The sequence below is a fragment of the Cyanistes caeruleus genome, chromosome 3 (genome assembly GCF_971803275.1).
Source record: "Cyanistes caeruleus chromosome 3, bCyaCae1.hap1.1, whole genome shotgun sequence".
Classification (NCBI taxonomy): Eukaryota; Metazoa; Chordata; class Aves; order Passeriformes; family Paridae; genus Cyanistes; species Cyanistes caeruleus.
This window is the reverse complement of record NC_141703.1, coordinates 49,675,622-49,691,874: the sequence shown is the minus strand read 5'-3', so window position 1 is coordinate 49,691,874 and position 16,253 is coordinate 49,675,622.

Genomic DNA, 16,253 nt, shown 5'->3' with positions numbered 1-16,253 from the left:
AAACCAAATAATAGGAATTGTCTTTTCTTCTTTTCTTTGCCATCTATAAGGCTCCATATGTTGCCTTTACTTGTTTAATTTACTATAAACACCCAAAGGAAGCAGTCATCATCACTGCCTGAATTTTCACAACAAACTAATGACTTAGTATATTTTAGTGGCAACAGAGTGAGACTTCTGCAGAGACACTGCTACGCTGAAGTGGCTGGGCACTCATACTCTGAAAGCTAGGAATCTGGGCTGGTTATTTTCCAAGAACTTTATCATGATACTGAATATTTAACAAGGGCTCATGCCTTTTGGTCACTCCTACTGTGGCACATGACAAGGTAATAGTTCTTCGAATATCAGGGATGAATTTTGGATACTCTTTTTTTTTTGTTCTGTAGTCTTCCATCTGACTATTACTTCACATGTCCTCAGTGCATACATAAGGGGAAACCGGTGATGCATGGAAAAAAACAGGGCTAAGTATCATCAGATAATAATTACATTAGAAAACCATTGTGTTTATTGATCTTGCTTTTTTTCCAGAAAAATTAAAAATTGTACTTGGGAGAGGCTTGTCAAGAATCTACTAACGCTGCCTTGCCAGTACACCACCTCCGAGAGGCTTAAGAGAATTGGACATCTTGATTAATCATCTTGGGTTTTTTTAATGTAATCCTAATATTCAGCTTAGTGAAGCAGGATTTTTCCTGACCCCAGGCAAGATGGCCTCTTCCTCGTGTTTCAGATCAAGGGGCTGTTGAAAATGATGGAGAGTAGAGTAACAGGGAGAAGGTACCAGAAATGTAATTACTGAAAGGTGAAATGAGCTTCTCTTCATCCTCAAACTTTTTTTTTTAACTCTACAAGACTGATTTTGGCTCTGGGGGAGGAAAAAAAAAAAAAAGAGTGTCAGGAGCCCTATCTAACTCACAGAGCTATTCTGAGTTAGGATAGGCACATTACAGGCTGTAAGGCAGTCAGCAGCTGTGATAACGACAAGCAGAGAACATAGACTTCTAGATAGGCTTCTGAATCCTTAAACAGAAAGTGTGACAGTCCTACACCTCAGTCACATGTATACTCCCACAGGGAGGAACATATAGGCTCCTTAAGGCCTTTTTGTTTTGTTTCTTTTTCTTCCCCCATCCTTTTTAAACACCTCCCTACCGTTATATTCAGTTAATTGCAGGACATTTACAAGTTTCTGATAGTACATATGAGGAGAGACACAAGGAGCTTTTTGCTCATACACAAAAGCAACACAAGCCCTTTTTTCAGAGACTTCCGTATCTAAGACAGACTCATAGAATCAGAGAATGGCTTAGATTGGAAGGGACCTCAAAGATAATCTAGTTCCAATCTCCAACCTCTGGTTCCTTCTGTCTTGGATAGGGACATCTTTCACTAGACCAGATTAATCAGGGCATAGGAGAACAGAAGATAAGGCATAAACAAACTAAACAGAGATACATCTGTTACATGGACAGAGATTCTTTGTCTTGAGTTGGGACATGACTGGTGAGAGCCATGCTGGGTCTGGAAGACATTCACATGTATTACATAGCTCATGTAACGAGAAGGATGGACAAGGATGCAGGTATGCCTTCAGATACCAGGGTAAAAGGGAAGATGTGATGGGGTAGGAGGGAGGAAAAAAAGGGTTTATTGGCCTCATCCTGATAGTTGAAAATTTTAATTGCAGGTTCCCCCCGTCCCCGCAGAGTAGCTGGTAGTAAACAAAAAGGGTGGTTTTAAAAGCACACACTCTCTGTTGCCTTTTGCAGAAGATTAATGCAGTTTTAAATTGCAGCTTTATTGTCTGTTGGCAAAGTGACTGCCATGAAGGGATTTAAAACTGCAAATTCTTTAGTGTAGTCAGACATAGTTTTGAAAAATGAAGTCCTCTTCTGCTCAGGGGATTAGTTTAACTTTTTATGACGTTCATTTTTGTAATTCTTTACTACTTCTTCATCCTGTGTTTGCTTTATGAGGTTATTATTTTTATACATAGTTTGGTAGAGTCTTAAGAAAGCTGAGAGAGACAGGTGTTTGAAATTCTAGGTGCAATAAAGAGACATAACATTTATTAGAAAAGAAGAAATGTGGCATAAATGGGAGTTTCCTTTTGTTTCTTCAATACCAGTTCAGTTCCCACCACAGTAGTTGGCAATGATATTGAAATAGGGCTGCCTTAGGTCCTTAGGTTAGGAAACACGGACAGTGAAAGTACAGCTGAGATATAATGGACCAAAGAAAAGACCCTGCAGTTCTGGATGCCAAAGTTACAGCTCCGCCTCTCCTGTTGTGGGTCTGGTTGTGTCTCTTGAAGGCGCTGACCTTCACTTATGTTCACTCAGGTTAAGAAGCCACTTGCTCAACAGAGGCCTAAGTAGCTTTTGTGGTAGTCAAATGTCATTACACAAGGTATTCCTCTAATATTCAGTTCACAGGATTTCAATTAAACTAACTGCCATTTCAGATCTGACTTACAGATCAACCAGAGAACACGTTTTAGGAAACCATCCCATACCGATTGAAAAATCCTCATAGTTGGGACATTTACCCATAACCCTTGGTAATGTGTTCCATCATTTTCCCTGCACCATTAACTTATTTTGTCTCTTGTCAAGTTTGAGTTGATATAAGCTAAATGTTCCCTTGCTGTATTATAGACAGTTACATTAACAGGCCTGGTTGATCAACATTTCCATTGGTAGTGTATGGCTTTTTGAGAAAATCAAAACTTAAGTTTCCTTCAACAAGTTAAATTCACTAAGGCCCTTGAGTCTTTCACTGTAAGATATGTTTTCCTTGTGTGATTTTCTTGTGTCTGGTTTTGATTTCTCACCAGTCTTTTAAAAGAGTTTGCAAATGAACTGGTCTGAGAATTCTAATGGCGATAAAACAACTAAAAAGATATTTACTAGAGCATCCCAACACCTTTAAAACAAGTGATTGTCAAAGATTATCTGGGGAGCTGGGGGAAATCTTCATGATTTCAGGAGGTTAACTAAGAATTTAAATGGAACGTAAAACAAGCTTGAAAATGTGTGTTTGACCCGTCTTTTTCCTCATTTCCCCACTTTGCTGGTTTTCTCATATGCATCCAGGTTTGAGAATGTGTATATATGAGTTCTTAAATACAGAACAAATGCAGATAATTTTCAGATTTTCTAGGAACTTCATGGACTATATTCTTATTTAGGTACCTTTCTCCACATGTATTCTTTCAGACCACTTGGCAGTCCAGCCCTAAATATTCAAGTTAGTCTTTATCTCAATCCCCCTGACAGCTACATGCCGTCCTCATACCATCTGATAATTGTGGTCTGCTTTCTGCTTTCTTACATATACGTTATCACAGTCACATCTATTAAAAGCAGAATGTCTTCCAGCTAATTTGCCAGTAAGTTAAGTCAGCCCAACATCACCTATCCATCTCTTTCATTCTTAGCTTCTCTCTAATCTTCAGATCAGCTACAGGTGTAATTAGTAGGAGGTAATTCTCATTTCACAAGAGCTAAAATGTTGCACTGATAAAAAGCACTGTAAAGCCTGAGAACAGATCCACTCAGGATCCTGTGTATGCCACTTGCTTAGTGATTACTTCTCACTCACATATTTAAATGATAATTACCCAGCATTTACTCCATTTAACATCCATTGTGCTGATTTTCTCTTGTTTTCATTTTTAATTATAAGGTTGTATACCATCAAATCAAATGCCTCAGAGAAGCCAATGCAAATATAATTACCTCCAGCAGACAAAGTTCTAATATCACAAAAAAAGTATGTATTGGGTTAGTTTGACAAGAATTCCTTACCATCAGTCTATGTGAATTAACATTCATTGCATTACTTTAACATAAATCTTGATTTATTTGGCTCAATATCATTCCATTTCTTTTGCCTGTGACTGAAATCCTGAAGACAAGGCTAACCTTCCTCCCTTCCTCCCTCCCTTCCCCTCCTCCCTCTCTCACAAACACACATTTCTTGCATTTAGAGTAGTTCAAAGGAACAGAAAGGAGATGAGAAACTATTATCCAATCTCTTTTGCAGTGATCTGACCTCTACAATAAGGACACTGACAATACAAGTTTTTCCCAAGGCATTTTAAGTCTGTAGGCTTACACTTAAACACTCTGGAAATGCAATGGATTATTGCTAAGTATTGTTGTTGCTGTTCCTAATGTCAGCCTTTCAGACTAAGCGCTGCACTTTAAGGCTATGTCAGAGAATAACCACTAACTAGAGAACAAAGGGGAGGCAGAATAAGAGCTCAGACATGTAGAACCTGCTTCTCTCAGCAGCTGTGCCTCAGCCCCTGGACCAGTAGTCAGGTTGGATATAAATGGCAAGTTTCCAGGGCTTCAATTGATGGTCTGTTCTTTGGAGCACTGTCTTCCTAGGGCAGAAAAAGATTGGAAGGTAAACAATTAGATGGCTGCACTGCACAGGGCTGTGTGCTCTGATTAGGAGATTCTGCCTGACACAGAGGGATGTCACTGCCTGCAGTGGTATCTGCTCCTGTCACTATCGGCGTGCGGCAGGTGACACTATAGAGGATGAAGCTTGGCTGAGCTGCCTACAGAGTTAAAGGGAAGTGGCAAGGGAAAGGGGAAAAGAGGAAGATAGGGCTGACAACTGTAACTAACCCTTCAGTGCCTAAAGGAGAAGAGGGGTGGGATGGCTGAATGCAGAGTCGGTGTGTCACAGTGCAGCTACTGCAGCTGAATCAGTCCTAAGACAAAAATAGCTACTTATACCCTCTGTCACCACTATCTTGCTTAGAATTCTCTGACAGCCTGACAATGCAACCAGGCCTTTGCCTCCTCTACTTAGCTGAAGGAGCACCCCACAGTCACCAGAGTTACAAAGCTGCTTAAGGAAAACATCATCCTGTTCCACATCCCCGTCGTCACCCTACCACCACCACCGCTTTCTAAGGAGGGGAGAAAAAGCAGATATACTCTATGGGTAGCCAGACCTAGACAAAGAGAAGCACAGCTGCTTTAGGAAGCTTTTTTATGGATTCACTTACAGCACACATAGCACAAAGCAATATATATTGCCACCTGACTGCTCATAAGCACTGAAGGCACTTCGTGTGGGAGGGAGGTGTAAAAGTATTTCAGAAACTGTCAACATACCAGTAAGCTAGGAAAGAGCTTAGGAAAGCCATCAGATATGTTGGAGAATGTCTATGTCCCTTGGGAACTCTCTGCAGTAAGTTTGTCATCCCTGTGGCTTGTCTTGGAAAACTGTTTCTCCCTCTTTTTTATGTCATCTTTGGGACAGATGAGGCAGCCCCTACGGAAAAGTTCAGCCAGCCGTGCATTGGAGAGCTGCTATTGTGGGGAACTAGAAATGCTCAGTAAAGATGTGTAGGAAAGACCATTCATTTCCTGTAAATGCAATGGAGTGTCTTATTCCAATTTATTCTCTTGAAGTCTCAAATTATGATGGTAAGAACTCAAATAAAATACAATCACTAGGAAGATATCATCTACTATATTCTATGGGAAACTTTGGTCAAGGAAGGAAGTAGTGGAATATCTCATACTTTAATTTCCACTTTTTTAATTTTTTTTTTTATTATTATTTTTCCCAGATTACATCACACAGTAAACAGCCATTCTAGGAATGCAGCTATGCCTGGATTTCCAAATCTCAAAAAAACCCAAACAAAATTAAAAAAATTCTTTTCACCCAAAAGTAAATTGAAGACATTTTGTTAAAATCTATTTGTTTTATTACAAAAAGATATTCTAACCACCTTGGGACAAAGACAATTGTTTCATCATGGCTAGGATGAGTTCTGAAAATTCATAAACAGATGTCTGCAGTGCTGAGAAAGAGCAACAAGCCCATTCCTTGGATGTCTTGTAGAAACATAATCCTCTGGCAGGGTTTATTCTATGACTAAGCTCTATTTCTGCTTTTCTGAGAGCCTGAAAGTGTGGTTACTTAATGGTTGTGTCAAGCTGGTGTGTTTGGAGCTCCTTATAAGCTGAGGTTCCACAGTGCAGGTGCTACCAACATGCAGAGCCATGTAAGTCCAAAAAAATATAAAAGGTAATGAAGCAGCCCAGCGACAAACATTTCTCCAGGGAACAAGGGGAGAAAAAAAATATAATTTGTTTTTGTCCATGATGGATAATCAGATATTACCCCGGGACTAGAGGAAAAGCTTAACTCTTTGCAATTACACTTTGTGAAAATTTAAGCAGAATGTGTTCAGCCTGAAATACAAAGAATAGCAAAGTAACTCCACCTCCTGTGGACCTTTTGATGTTTTCATATTCAAGTTTTGATTTTTGTCTATCAGGTCATGTAATTTTCAATGCTGTATTTAACTCAGAGGATCCCCATACTATTGCAAGTGTTCAAATCTCTTGTTAACAGTACTTGTACCTTGTAAGGTATTTTGACTCTTCAAAATGCTGCACAAGCATTAATTAATCTGCTTTTCGATAAGTTAGTTCTGTGCTAAAGAGCTAGAAAATGACTACCCTTACAGAAGAAGACATTAAAAATATTTTACTCCTTTATTCCCTCTTTTTGCTATTGTATTGCAAAGCACCAAAGATGCTTTGATAATGTACTGTACTGTATTAATAATGTACTTTGATAATGTACTGTAAGGCATTAAAAGAATGATAAGAGTACCCATAACACCATAATAAATTTCTTGCTACTGCTTTTCTATGTTTCCTAATGATCTTGTTTAGTGTAAGATGGATAAGAGGGAATAACACACAAAAAAAGATGGCGTTCTTGAGGAAATACAAATCCTGACTATCTGAGCTAAAACTTTAGGAACTCTGCTTGCATAAAGGAGAATTTCCTAAAAAACCATGTGTGAACAATTAGCTTCTCAGTTTGCGGGCAGAAGGTTGCTAACTTAGCTGTACCTTCTTCTCACCAGTTATAAACAAGGTATCAAAAGGAAACAATTGAGATACCTCAAATTATTTCAGCCGGAGAAATAGGGAGGCTTAAAAATGCTCATCTACTTTAATTTTTATATAAATGGTATTTGAAAGAAATATAGCAAATGATGAAAAGAAATAAAAGAAAATCCTGGTAGTATTTATGAAACACTAGTTTTTTTCTTTGATTCCAGTGAGTTTTAATTTAGAATCCAAGTATTACTAAAAGTTGAACCAATACACCATCTTACTTTTCAGTATCTGGTCCCTGGCAACTATTTGTTAAACCCAGGAAGCAAGAAGATATTCTAACTTTTATAGGGTGTGGCTGGACATTCAAAGCCTTGTGTTGTTGACTTTGCTAGGTTAATACAGCCAAAAATCAGTCTGTAAAGTAAAGCTGGAAAGAATTAATCATCCTTCTCTCCCTCTACCCACAGGAAAATTTTACCCTCTGTAACTTGGTGACATGAACAGTGTACAAGCATTTAGAGAAAGTGAGGGTGTGGAAACATCCAGCAGAGAGCAAAGGATCTAAAAACACCTTTGATCATTAAAACTTTTCCATGTATCAGTAACAGATCTATTCCCTCTAGTATCTTCTCTCCCAAAATGTTTTGATTACTCATAGCTGGAGGTTTCTACCATCTCAGTTTTACAGAATGTCAAATCAGTACTTAGATTCCCTGAGCAGAAATTTATGGCTGGACAATTTAGGAAAGCACTAGAAACTCTTTAATGTTTTTAAGAAACTTCATCACCTTTGTGAAAAAAATAATTGGTAAAAAGTGATTTGTTAATGGTCCTGTTGGAGCAGAGATTGGTAACTCATTAACAAGTCAAAGCCACTGAAAATCTGCCTTTTTAAAAAAGGGATCAAGTTTACCTAAAGGGGTTTTTAAACATAAAGTGTTTCCACTATTCGTTAATTAAAAAAATATAAAATTTATCCTGTTAGTTCTACTTTAGTATTTTCATATTCTCTAAGCTTCTATATTTCAATGATCATGCTGATATCCAAGACAGGGTTTAAGTTCCTATTTCAGGCATTTAAAAGTCTAACATTTATGTCTAAAACCTGTCATTGCAGGCTACCTTTATACTAAAAAAATAACAACAACAGGCAACTCTAGGTACTGATTCACTTAATCCTGAAATAGGCCAGATAAATCATCCTCTGGAATTACTCATTTCTCTGCTAGGAAGCTTAGGGTGACTGGTTTAGACTTTGATTTAGCAAACTTCTAAAATTAAGACCAATGGGTGTTACCCCTGGGGGCTCATCTTCAAAGTAGGTCAGCTTGAGAAGTGCTATTAAGCTGAATGATCCACCAAGAAAGACTGAGGTCAATGGCTACTCATAAAGTCCTATTAACAACAAGTGAGGCTTTTGGTACTCATTAAATGGATAAAAAAATTCTCATAGGCATTGCCACTGCATTTTTGAAAGGTCTAAGTGCAGTGTTTATGGTTGGGGGTACAATTCAAAACTTCACATACCTTACCACAGCAAAACATCTCAATAATCGGCAAAAAAGAAGCAATATATTTGGATTATTATATCTGTGGCACTCAGCAAAGCACGGGTCTCTCCATCCTTGAGCTGACAGGAAAGTGAGCATGCATTGTATGTATCAACTTTCTGCTAGACTGAACTAAGACCTTTGTTTTTCTTTTAGAATAAATATTTCTACCTCTCAATATATTTTCCTTGTCTCTGTGTGGGAGTTTGTAAGGAAAGGAAAATCTCTTCAGAAAGCTGGCCAGAAATTAAAGGAGCAGCATCTGTTAAACACTACAACTTCAGTGAAGCTTTAATGACTTGGAAATTGCAGACCACACTGCAGCCTGAGGTGGAAATCCTGATTTTCCCCAGTTGAACATTAAGCAGAATTAAAATGAAGAGAGATAGTTTTAGTTGTAGTAACTACAATTTTTTGGGCCCACGGTTAACACTGAACAAACTTGAGTCCCATTATTAAAGCATTCCCCAGTGGCCACAATGGTGATTTTTCTGACGAACCAGAGTGATATTTGGATATACACCTAGATCTTCCAGAGCTGAGAATATCACCTGTGTTCCAGCCAAGCTGAGGAAGCAGCATGTGTGCCCTGCATGCTCCTCCTGCACTCGTTTGTACTCATCCTTCCATTGTCCACACCACCCCCCTTGCTGTGCACTACTGAACTTTACAGCCATCCTACTGATCCTCCCACATCCTAGTCCTCCCTGCAGCTGCTGGCCTGTTAAGAAACTCAAAGTCTGAAGACCACAAGTATCCTGTGTCTACTGTCAGAAGGCTGTAGTAATGAATGCCACCCTCATCAACACATGCTTCCACCACACAAGCTAGTAAGGGAACCAGAATCTGAATGCTGGTTCTGAAAGCAAGAACAAGGAGGGGTTTGTTGGTGGCTTTTTGGTTTTTAATTGTACTTGAGCCATGAAAGGACTTGGAATCTTTAAGTAGCTTGATTTTACTCTCTGCCTAGCTGAGACTGAAGGAAAATGATATGATTTCTGCTTTGTATCCTCTTCCTCTGAACTTGCTTCCTGCTTCCTACTTCATTGGTTTTCTGACAAACAAAAAAAATGAGAAACAAAAGGAGAAATAGGAATTCTGAAATGTGATCAATTGCAACTTGCTAATTAGAATGCATAAGCCTTTGTAAGGAAATACAAACCCTCCACTGACATAATATAGTGAAATTCTCAAAAATCAAGGAAATAAGATTGCCACCTTACCACAACACTAGGTAGAGAGCAGAACTAATAACAGCCATCTGCTTTTGCAGCATACAATGCCTGAGTATGCCAGTTAAAGACCAGCATTGATTCATAACACTGCCCATAAAATGTTCATGTTATCAGAAGCATATGGGTAGCCCCTTGGAACAAACCAATGGCAGATCCACTCCAGGAAGAGTGGAGGAAGACCTGCTCTCTTGTAAGGGCATAAGCTATCAATGCAACACAAGAACAGTGCTAGGTGAAGTCCACCTAGGTTTATGTTAGTAAGTGGTGTATTGACTGAATCACACTCACAAAAGGCTGTGAACATGAATAAAGCATTGCTCCTCTGCGCTTGGAAGTTTCCACAAGGTTCTCGAGATTTGTACTAAAGATTTATTGATCCTGATCTCCAGCAAGACCTCAGGGAGCCCTTCCTCTGATCCTGTTTGTTCTTCTCCACTTTTCTTTCACAGATTGAAGGACTCATGGGATAATGTACTTGGGATACTAAAGGGCCAAATGACAGACTCTATGAATGGCCTCCATTGAGTTACTCTGCAGATATGTAAATAGCTTGGGACAAATTGTGCAAAGGCCATTCTATCCTTTACTTCTGCTTTCCACTGACTACCTCTGAACAGGTTGCATCATTAACCAGTAGAAGGAAATGCTTCAAATACAAATGCTTATATCAACAAATATCCCAAAAACATTCCAAATTTGATACAAAAATGCTTACATTTTCCCTGCATTCCTTTGGGTTTCACTCTGATTGCTTGTGCATTTGACACTTCAATATAAAAATGGATGCTTAGTAATTTAAAATTGGCCTATGTCACTCATAATTTTGACATCTATGCTTCCCAGTCCATATTGTATACATCATTCTGAAGACAAACACTAACACAGATGAAAACATTCGTCTGCCAGAAATGGAATTACTCCACAGCACTGGCCATAAGATGCTGAATTCCAGCCTTAATTACTTCAGTTTGTCTCTTTTTGTGGCACACATCTGCTCTAACACAGCTTCCTTTAGTTAAGGATTTTCTTTGCATCACACAAGAGCATGTAAAGTTATCTCATAGTAGGTAAGTTTAGTTTAGGACCACCAGGTTGTCTCTGTAGTCAGTTAAAGCCTTTTGTTTCTCCAGAAGGTAAATCAGAGCAGAAACCAACTGTCTGAAGAAGCAGACAGTTTTTTCAAAGTACTCACGTGGGATCTCTGCAGCTCCCATGCATATGAGTTGTGTCCTCCAGACCTCCTAAGAGCAGCAGGTTAGAGAGACAAGCTAGGCTGAGAGCCCAGCTCAGCTGGGAAGTCCAGTTAGTAGACTGCTCACTTAATTTCTTTATACCAATATTGGTCTTTCTGAGACATAAAGGGCTGAAAATGCATTTTCAAATCGTGTAACTACTATAATTCTTATCTATCATAAAGGCATAAAAGAATAAATGTACTCACAATCTCTCACAGCATGCATCACTGCTTTGCTATACTTGGCAGCTGGATGTCTTGAGAAAGATGTATTTACAAGAATGTAATACAGAGTATATCTCCCTCCAAATATTAGCTTCTACTCTTCTGATGTTTTAGGTTTTGCTCTTCTCCATTCCAGTTGAAAATACAATGAAATGCCTCCCTTTTAACAGATTCAGTCTTAGAAGAAAAAGGAAGATTTTGCACACTAAACGAACGGCATTTACATTGTTTGAATAGTGGGATTGCTTAATTCATGTCAGATAGCTTTGCTTAAAATGTTGCAATAGAAATAATTCACATAAACACTCTTATGAGGTATCCACTTGTGTGATCTGTAATAGAATGACCAAGAGTATAATTTTGACTCACTTATCTTTAATGGTTGTATATCTAGCTTGGATACAGGGACATAAATATTCTCTCTGTTCAGTCACTGAAGACAGACCAGGGCCTTCAAACAATGTTTCATCTCATCCTAGAATAGCAATGTAGGACAGCTGCACTGCCCTCAGTGTGACTGTCTCTCCCCACTGATCATATAGAGTCTGGATGACAGGCTGAGAGAGGAACAGTTCATATTTTGGTAGTGTAAGCCAGGTGATATGAACCCCATTCTGTGATGCAGTAGACAACTGGACTGGATTGTCTCATGTTGGGAACCACGTGGAGAATTTGTTGCATTACTTTTCATCTATAAGCTTAGCCTTTCTTATGGAGTATACCTTTGTTGGTACGTATATAATTATTTCAAAAGAGAGAGAGACACAGACAGACAAACAGACAGACAGACAAGGATACCTGAGTCTCCATTCAGAGTTTTAGTGTTGTCTGTAACAAGCTCCTCTAATAGGAAAACAATGCTTTGTAGTCCTCTGCTGCCTCATTTTGTATCAGATGGCTTGACTCCATATTCCATAATTTTCCCCACAGAAGGCTGCTCTGCTGTGCTCTGGGTTATTAAAAGGCAAACCACAAATTTCCTCCAGTTATTCTGACACATTGAAAATAGAAACCAACAGTTTAATATGAAGAATCTCACTCTTTCACATAAACAATCTTTTATATTACATATATCCATTCTGTAATAAAGCATCTATCTCTGTTTTACATACATATTTTTACAGAAGACCTGCCAATGTAATACAAGGTTTTTCTATGTAACTGTCACATTTATGTAAACTGTATTACAGACCATTCACCGACTCCATTTCGCTTATTCTTATCTTCCACTAAAACCTGTGTAAGTTTACCTTGGAGGCTCTTCAGGACTTCAGCTTTTATAATTTTTATTGTGTTATTGGTTTTGGTTTTATAGGACTCAAAGCAAACTGCTTTTGAGCAGTGTCAGGATACAGAGTGATACCACAATATAGTTAATATACATAATAGGCATATCATCTTTCCAGAATATCTGTCCAGTCACACAGGGAAAAACACACAGCTTGCCTGCATGATGGAGCTACATAGACACATTCTTTCTAATACAGTGGGAGAGACACAAAAGACCAGCATTTCAATAGGGGTATATGCCCCCATTCATATGTTTTTATGTTTAATGCAGTAAGGAAACAATTTTAGTGTTTGCTACCCGTTTTCTCCAACCTGGAGAAAATTACTTCAAGTGAATGCAGTCTATTTTACTTCCTACACTCTTACAGGAAATTCTTGCAAATAAATACTGTGTTACTGGGCAATACTAAAAATGCAGTGACAGGAGCCTTTTTAATGAATGTTATGCTCTTGATAGCAACAGCACACCGGGGTTTGAAATAAAGCAGTTGCAGCTGGGTGACAGCTTGGGAAAAGGTGTTTTTGCAGAGTGTCACATAATGCAGTTGGCATAATTCTTCCCAGTGATACTGAATGTAAGTACAGCAGCACCACTTCTTCCAGCTGGATCACAAGTCCCTTGATCTGCAGCTCAAAAGTGATATGTGCTCTAAAGTATTTTTCATGTCAAATGAGGCAGGAGTATTCAAAGATAGCCAGAATATACAATGACTGTGTTTGAAAAGATTTACACAATGTGTCTTAGGTCATCTCAACCAATACTTGTCAGCACAGTAACTTGTTAACATTAAAGTGATTCTAAGCTTATGGGAAAAAGTATCTAAGCTTCCTACAGACTGTGTATTTACATATTGTTTAAAAGGAAAAGTAAAACATCTTGGAGAAATGCAGCTTTTGTTCACTCTCCAACTGACAGCACAATGTCTGTCTACTGCAATCAAAATCACTCTGATGATCCAAATTCTCAAAATCTTCTGAAGATCCCACAGCTATAGAATAAAATGCATAAGAATGAGCCAGGCACCTGCAATCAAAGCAGCTTGGCTGGGCTCAGAAGGCTGTAGTCAGCTGGTAAATATCACCTTCCCCATCGCCTGCACCATGGAGAGCCTGTCCTTCTCAGGTGGGCTCAAAAGACTTGGCTCCATGCAAATAGCCAGGCTGGTGGAAGTCATTCTGCAGGGGCCACATTTCTGCTGAAGTTTAGCAGCAAGGACATCGAAGGCCTGAGCAGAAGTGTGCTGATCCAGAGCTCTTTCTCCTCCTGGGAGCTGCAGAAAGAGAGGAAAAACAGCCTGAGTGCCCACTGCTCCCCAGCCTGCAGGCAGAAGTGGGCCTTTTTTTCTTACTGCACCAAACATTTGAAACTCAACCTCTTTGCTATCACTGTTGCCAAGAGAGCCTTCTACTATCACATCTCCCACGAATCCTTCTTTACTTACAAATAGTAAGTCTAGGAGGGCACCTTTCCTAGCTCACTGAATCTTTGTGTAAAGAAATTGTCTTCAAGAAACTTAAGGAATTTCCCAGCCGTACTCATCCCAACAGTGACAGTATGGTATTCCCAGCTGGTATGTGTGAAATTGAAGTCTCCCGTAAGGAAAAAGGCTGCCAATCCAGAGATTTCTCTTAATTGCCTATAGAATAACTCATCAGTGCAATCATCCTGGCTGCATAATTAAGAGCAGACACTCACAATGACATCTTTGTTTTCCACCCCCAGTTCTTACCCACAGGCTCTCCACCACATCAATATTACCTGTAAGGGCTGTAAGGCTGAACTTCTTCCATACATATGGGGCAATTTTGCACCTTGCCTGCTCTGCCCATGCCTCCTGAACAGCCTGTTCTGCCCTCCTGAACAGCAAGGTGCTCTTACCACTCTGCACCAGTGACACTAAATCTCCACTACATAAGTTACAGATTCACAAGAGACAATGCTCACCTGAAGCATAATGTAAATATCATTTTGGCAAACGAGTGCACACAATTGTTCAAAAAATTATGTTTTAAGTCTGGTGACACACAAAATTTGCAATTACTCAAGTTTTTTATAAAAATCTCATCAAGAGTTTAAATTTTTCCCTGGAATTCTAAAAGCACTGCAGTCACAACTGAGCAGAGACAGCCATAGCCCACTCATAAAGTTCTCCAAGTAAAGCATTAATCTTTCCCTTTGCATGTGACAGCTGAATCCTGGGAAGTATAGTCAGGGAACACTATTGGTCAGCCTCAGCAATCAAGTAGAGCACTAAAGGCTTGTATTCAAGTGGTAGCCAGAGATGACAAGACCCCCCCAATAACACAATAGATGCCCAGGCTGGTTTCCAGCTCCTTTGACTTTATCTAGTTATGTCGCAGATATTCATATTAAATAATTGCTAAGGTCCCATTATAGCTAGTGTAGTGAAAAGTTATCTCTGATATCTTGAAGTAGGCATCTTTAGGACACCTTTAGACTCTGTGGAGCAGGGCCTCAGTTGTTTTCTACACACAGGCACCTTAATGCTATTTAAGACACCATAATGAAGCTGGCACCTAAAGCCTAGCAGATATGACACAGGACCAATGGACAGTCTTGTTCTTATGAGGGGGCATCTGCAAACCAGAGGAAATACCTTTAGAAACTCAATCCATACACAGCTGCTGTCCAGGAGTAGGCTGCTGCATCCAGCTCTTGATATCTACTCACTATAAAGGCTGTGTGGACACTGTCTGCAAACAGACACACAGAAGCCAGACTAAGCCAAATCCCACTCCAGTTCTAGTTCCCTCTTCTGCCAAGGAGGTTTGTATCCTGTATCACCATAGCTGAGACCTGGTGAGAGCATTCCACATTATTTTTTTTATAAAAAACATGCTATTAAGAGCAAATACTGGAGAAAAGAGAATTTTTTTTTTCCATTCTTCTAGTTCTTGCTCAAACCATGTCCATTTGACAAGGTTCAGGAAATAGTGTCAAGTGCTTATTTAAACAAGTTTTTTTACATTTTAGAAAAGTATATGTCTTGTACCTGTAAATTGCTAATAAACACTCACTATTTAAAAAATTGTATGAATACATGACCTGCTGAAGTGAAGAGACATTTTAAAATTAGGCATCAAGAGTAAAGGCACAGCTCCACCTTTTAATATTCCTTTTAATACCAGAGTGAGTTTCAGAGATAGTGACTGGCAAATTATCATGCTGAAGCAACAGGCTGTGCCAATACAAAATGCCTGCCTGCAGCCAGTTCCCTGTGCAGTATAAGCTTAGCACTGGATTAATTGAAAAAGCACCAAGAAAATGATAGGTCTCTGTGAGTTTTCAACAGCTCTTCCAGCAAGACAAGATCACAGAATCAAATGGGTTGGAAAATACCTTTGAGATCATCAGAAGTCCAACTCATGCCCTCACACCACCTTTTCAACTACACCATGGCACTAAGTGACACAATGAGTCTCTTCTTAAACACCTGGACTAGCTGGTGTGCAGACAGAAACCATGTCCCCCTTGTCACCCTCAGTCTGTGTTGTCATCTGTCTGGTTTTCCATTAAGGAGTTTCTTCTCAGAGCTTTGCCTGCCCCTCTTTTGTTGTTCTTTTTGGCTCTTTACTCTCCGAAACAGCTTTTGCATTGATATTCCACCCTTTGTGTGGCAAACACACAGATGCCAGCTCACCCTGACACTGTCTTACTTTTCTGCCCTGTTCCTTAGGCTTTGATTAAGGAAAATGTTAACAAAAGCAATTAAGAATATCCTTAATTTAAGCCTGAATCCCACAGAAATCAGATGCATGAGAGATTTAGCTACAGTCCCTGAACTGGATTAAAATTTGG